Source organism: Telmatherina bonti (assembly GCF_933228915.1).
Source record: "Telmatherina bonti genome assembly, chromosome: 19".
NCBI classification, from domain to species: Eukaryota; Metazoa; Chordata; class Actinopteri; order Atheriniformes; family Telmatherinidae; genus Telmatherina; species Telmatherina bonti.
Window position 1 is genome coordinate 9,685,235 of NC_136617.1, and position 5,532 is coordinate 9,690,766.

Below are 5,532 nucleotides of genomic sequence, written 5' to 3' on the forward strand. Positions count from 1 at the left end.
TAAAGCTTCAATTCTGCTGGGACTGTTTTCCAGTCAGTCCAGTTCTTCTGTTATTTCTATTTCTTTCCTTTGTTTTAAAAACATGCACACACATGAGATGTTGAGCATTTCTTTTTTTTTTATCACAGACTGTGATGTTTTGAAACCTAAAATCCGGTTATGTATGTTCACATGTCGGTGCATAAACGTAGTGTTTGTAAAGCTTCACTTTGGTCGGAGGCTTTTGGAAGAATCATTTTTAATGCCATAAATCTGCGTTTTCGTATGAATGACAGGTCTAATTGTAGATATCCTGTGTGTGAACAATGCCTCAGTTCGTTGCTGAATTTTCCCCCGCTAATTTCTCAGGTAAATCCTTTTTTGATATATCTCTTTAAGGCGTGTCCCAAAAATAAGAAGTAAAAGTGTGGAAAGAACTCTATTCCTTAATATCTGATGTCTTTATTTGGACCTTGGACAAAATCTTTTATCAAATAAAAAAAAGTATAATGACCAGAAATGAGTGTAATTCAAAAGATATTCAGCAGGCGCAGAAAACAAGTATCACATTGTAAAACAGAGTTTTGAGCATAGACTGTGTATAAAACATGTACGGAGCCTCCGTGACGTCACCTGTAGGTCTCTGAGGAGCTGAATTGAAGCTCATTGGGCGGTTGCAGCATCATGCGCCTCGTCTCACCTGGAAAATACAAAAATGGACATCAAAATTTAGTTTGATCCCCAGTTTTTCCAGTTTAAATGTCAGTGTCTCATATAAAAATGGCTTGTAATATGATGTGCTGAGAGTTTAGTAAGACTTAAAACGCGCTGTATAAATGCAGTCCATTTAGAGTATTTTCATTTGCAATTCCAGTAACACAAATAGCAGCTTCTGTTTGCAGCTACATGATGTTGGTGCACTCCAAGCAGTTTCTCTGACACCCAAGAACTTTTGTACAAACTTTCTTATAATGATATGATATAAATAGCTGTTCCTGACCCGCTTGCTAGACGTATTATTTGAGCTGCACTGGCTTTGACACAGTCCCAGCATGCTTTAGTCACATAGCGTCAATGCAACATATCAGGTAAAATGTCAGAGGGAAAGTTTGGATCCTGCCAAAGCCCCTTTTCCCCGCTTCAGACCAGCTTAAGTGTCACACAAAAACCAAACTGTCCCCTCATAACAAGCTTGCTAATTCATGCGTTTTGGCTCAGGATGCTTTGTGAAATGACTTTGAGGTGTCTATCCTCTCAGATGATCTCTTCATTGAAATATGCCTGGCTTCGCTGTTGGGTCAAAGCAGGAGCAGATAAACTCGGAAACTCTGCATGTTTTGTATCTGAAAACGTAAGCAGGAGGGAAAATGAGTGCAGAGAGTTTAAAAGGTCGAAGGTGAGAGTCATTCAGGATTGTGCTTTAGTTTTGAAGGTAACCTGATGCAAAAACTCAAAGATTTACTGCAGGTGTGTGTTTCAGGGGGGAAGCCGCTTGTGTGAAGAGTTTTAGCACGTAAAATGCAGCTGTTATAATTCCTTATCATCTCATCATACATACATGCAAACCATGCTCGTGTTTGGACAAATGGTTCTTTTTTACTGCGTCACAATTTCACCTTTTCAGGACCAGCCTCGTGTGTTTGGCTTAACTCTGTCTGCAGGAAGAGTTTTACAAGCAGTTTGATCTAAACTGGACAAATGACACTCAAATGGATTTACAGGGCGTGTTTGAGAAAAACACACACACACTTGTGTTTGTAGATGATACTGTGTATGAGGAGGCCTCAGAAGGAGCAATAGAATCACCATCCTTCACCCCTTTGATAACAGCTCCACCTTCTCCCATAAATTACAAAGTCAAAATATATGAAAATCCAATTTAATGTGGTCAATGTGCCTGAAGTTTACTCTACACACTGAACTGTCAACTGCTTATACACAATTTACAGCTGTATTAATATTACAAACTTTAAATAAGATAATTCTTATATTAGTGAAAGTCAAGTCAAAGTGCTTTCTTTTTATTTAAGTAAAACCTCAGATACTGTAAAATGACAAAGTATTTCACAAATACTCTGTTAAAGTTAGACTGAATGAAAAGTCTCCTGCCAAAACCTCACAGAAGTTGGTTTTGGTTTGTTTTTTTCAACAACAAGGTGGTTGAAAACATTCTTGTGGTTTGTAGAAGTGGAAACTGTAGGGGTGACAACATGTTGTGATTGGGTGGTTTGGGAAATCAGTCCTGCTTCCACTGAAAAGCATAAGTGCTACTCGGAGCTGTTCGGTGGAACAAAAAAGGAACTGTGAAGCTTGCAGAGGATGAATCACATGAAAATGGACGAATAAACATCCACTGGAAGTTGTAATCATCACAGGGACATTGTGTAAGAATTACTCCCATTTAACGTTGAAATTATGTTTCGCATTCAAATTCAAAGCGTTCCAGCGCTTCACCTTCATGAACACTTGTCGTTGTTCATCAAAAAGCCTTAAAAATGCTGATGATACTCTTATCCTGTACTTCATGGAGTTTTTGCTTAGATGAATAAGTTTGTGATTTTATAAACTACTGCACTGCATTGCATCATTAGTCCGGTTACATCCGGTTATACTCCACCGGTATGACTGCATGTTTACGTGGCTTCAGTAGATTTTATATTTGTGGTAATTGCCTACTTTCAGTCATGGTAAATCTGATGGGAAGGCTTAATCAGTTGGTATTTACTGTGACAAACAGCTGGCATCAGTGATGGACTGGCGACCTGTCCAGGGTTTACTCTGCCTCTCACCCAACGATTAGGCTCCAGCTTCCCTGCGACCCTTAAACGGACTAAGTTCGGAAAATAAATGAATAAATGAAGCAGCTGCCGTTTAATGCGACTTTAAAAGCTACAGAGACCACGTAAACATCCACTTCTGTACCAATAAGAATGGTGTATTTTAGGAGGGCCTACTTTATTCTTCTTGTGGTAACAAAGCTAAAGTTAGCTTTAGGCTAATTTAACCTCTACAGTTGACTTATTGTGGAGGAGAGAGCTGTAACTTAGCATCCCTTTTAAAATCTTTCTCCTTCTTGAGCTCTTTCCTCTTGGGGAAGGCTAGTTTGATGTTTATCCTACTTTTCTGGATGTCCTGGTGCCCCTTTAGTCTTTTTTGGCGATGGTGAAAACGGCTGCTGCACTGCTGCTGCATTAGCATGCTCCTGCAGTTTTGTAAACTGACAACTGAACAGATTTTCCAACTTGCTCTGGGTAGTAAGTTTCTGTCTCTAATCTTCCCCTCCATCTCAATCACTGTGCACTGATTCGCAAAGAATACACAGTCCTATTCCACTTTGGTGCTATTTGTCCCTTATTGCCTGCTGTAGTTTTACAATGGCGATTCCCGACCGGCTCATATGAAGACACAAATCTAAAATCCTTTCCTTACAAGAATGTGTCAAGTTATGAGCAGGTCATCACGCACAAACCATCAACTTTGACATGGATTTTAACCAGTAAAATACAGAAAATGTGATGCATTGTTCCTTTAAACAATGAATTTTTCTTCTTTTTTTTCATAAAGTGTCATAAAGAAAATTAAAAAAGCATTTATTGGTGTGTTTCTTTTTTTTTTTATATATAAAAGGATCATATAATATAAGAATTTCTTTTTCTGCTCCTTTTCAAGCATGGTGGTGCATTGTGTTATGTACTGTTTTGTTTTGTACTGAACGGTCTTGTTTGCTTTTGCATGACAATGTGCGAAATAAACAGAAATAAAAAAAAAAAAGATTTGATTTTCTGGATGAAATCTGACATAAACAAAAAATAATTAAAATATAATATGTTACATAATTAAGAATCTCTGTTAGATTTGTATGTCCACTGGGATCTTTGTTCACTTTTCTCTCCTGAAAAGGAGCTGAGTCGAGAGTGTGTTTTTGTCTTCACCTCGGCAGTTTTTATTACACTGGGCAGGAGTTCAGCTTTCTGTGGTCAGCCACATCTCCTCCCCCTCCTCTCTGCTGACTCTCCTTTTTCCACACTAGTGTTGAAGATCAAATATTTTCTAGCAAATTAATCTTACAGTAGCTGGCTTTGCCATTTTCTAGCTCAGAAACAGATGCTGGAAGTTAGAGAGCACAACACAAACCGAACTGAAAATACAGAGAAAAGTATAAGATAATTGAGTTTAATCATGTATTTAGATACTGTAGATCTATAAAGAGGATGCGATTGTGTGGTTTTGGCTCCATGTTTCTGTATCTTTCTGTTTGTTGTGCTGGAGCAGAAACCTGTAATTCTTCCACCAGCTGGACTTCGACTGAAAAACAGTAAATCTCTGACGAGTGTTTGTTATTGATCCACTTGCGCCCAGCTGTTTGTAATTCCATGAGAAAATGTGCTCAGTTTGGGACTCGGCCGGACACTTTGGCTGAGTGCCGTGCCACGTTTGTGGTGCTGAAAGGCTGCAGTGTCATATTTACAACCGTGGGTCTATTTTAGAAAACACCTGAGGAAGCTCTACTCGTGGTCCTTGCAGTGTGTGTCTTGGCATGCGAGTGTGTGTGCATATGATTGGTTTGCATTGGTGTATAATCTTACAAGGACATTACTGCGATATTAACGTGCCAGATTGTGTTTTTTCATGTCAACATGTACGATATGTGTGTTAAAACATAATTTCAGGAATAAAGAGTGAGAAAAGAAAAGCACAATCTTAATGCATAAGGAGGTCCTTAGGAGTCAAATAAGCACTGGTTCCAACAAAGATATGCAGAATGTCACCTCTGGACATGCAACACACACAGCCTTTAAGTAGATGGTCTACAGCAGCAGAAATCACTCCTGTCAGCTAAGAACAGGAAACCGAGGCTATAATCCACACAGACTCACCAGAACTGGACAACAGAAGATGGAAAAACGTTGCTGGTCTGATGAGTCTCCATTTCAGCTCCACATTTAGATAATAGGATCAGAATTAGCTGGAAAATAGGTTGTATAATGGTGGAGGATATTTTCATGGTACATTTTGACTCAAGTCATCTCCTAATGGTTTCTTGAACATGAGGCCACTCTAATAGCCTCCCTACTCACCAGATCTTCCTCCAATGGAGTAGTAATCCCCAACACTGACCCTTAAGGTCCTGTATCCTGTAGGTATTAGATGTTTTCCTGCTGCAACAAACCTGAATGAACTGCATCTCCAACAAGCTCTGCACAAGTCTGTTACTGACACATTCATTTGAGTTGTGTGTTACATGACAGTTTGGACGCCCGTGGGCCTTGAGGACCGGAGTTGGAGATCCCTGCAGTACAGCAGCTTTGGGATGGAGCGCAACTGGAAATTCTCATCAAGGATGTGCAGCTGGCAAATCTGCAGCAACTGCGTGATGTGATCATGTTAACATGAGGCCAAATGTCCGAGGATGTGTCCAACAACCTGCTGAATGTCACTTGTGGCCAGTGGCTTTGTGTAGGTCAGCAGAGACTCGACATATATCTCTTCAGACCTCTTTGGAAGTACTCCCTCGGATTGATTACATGTTTCTAGATGACTGGGTCTTGTTGC

At 39.7% G+C, this 5,532-nt stretch overlaps 1 long non-coding RNA gene across 1 annotated transcript; it reads right to left on the reverse strand.

Moving 5' to 3' along the window:
• Positions 1–445: 445 nt before the first annotated feature.
• Positions 446–5,229, reverse strand: LOC306770211. The gene is made up of 3 exons (XR_013771728.1): positions 5,058–5,229; positions 4,857–4,945; positions 446–679 (listed from the first exon to the last, which is right to left on the reverse strand). It is a non-coding gene; the product is annotated as an uncharacterized lncRNA (long non-coding RNA).
• Positions 5,230–5,532: the final 303 nt, after the last annotated feature.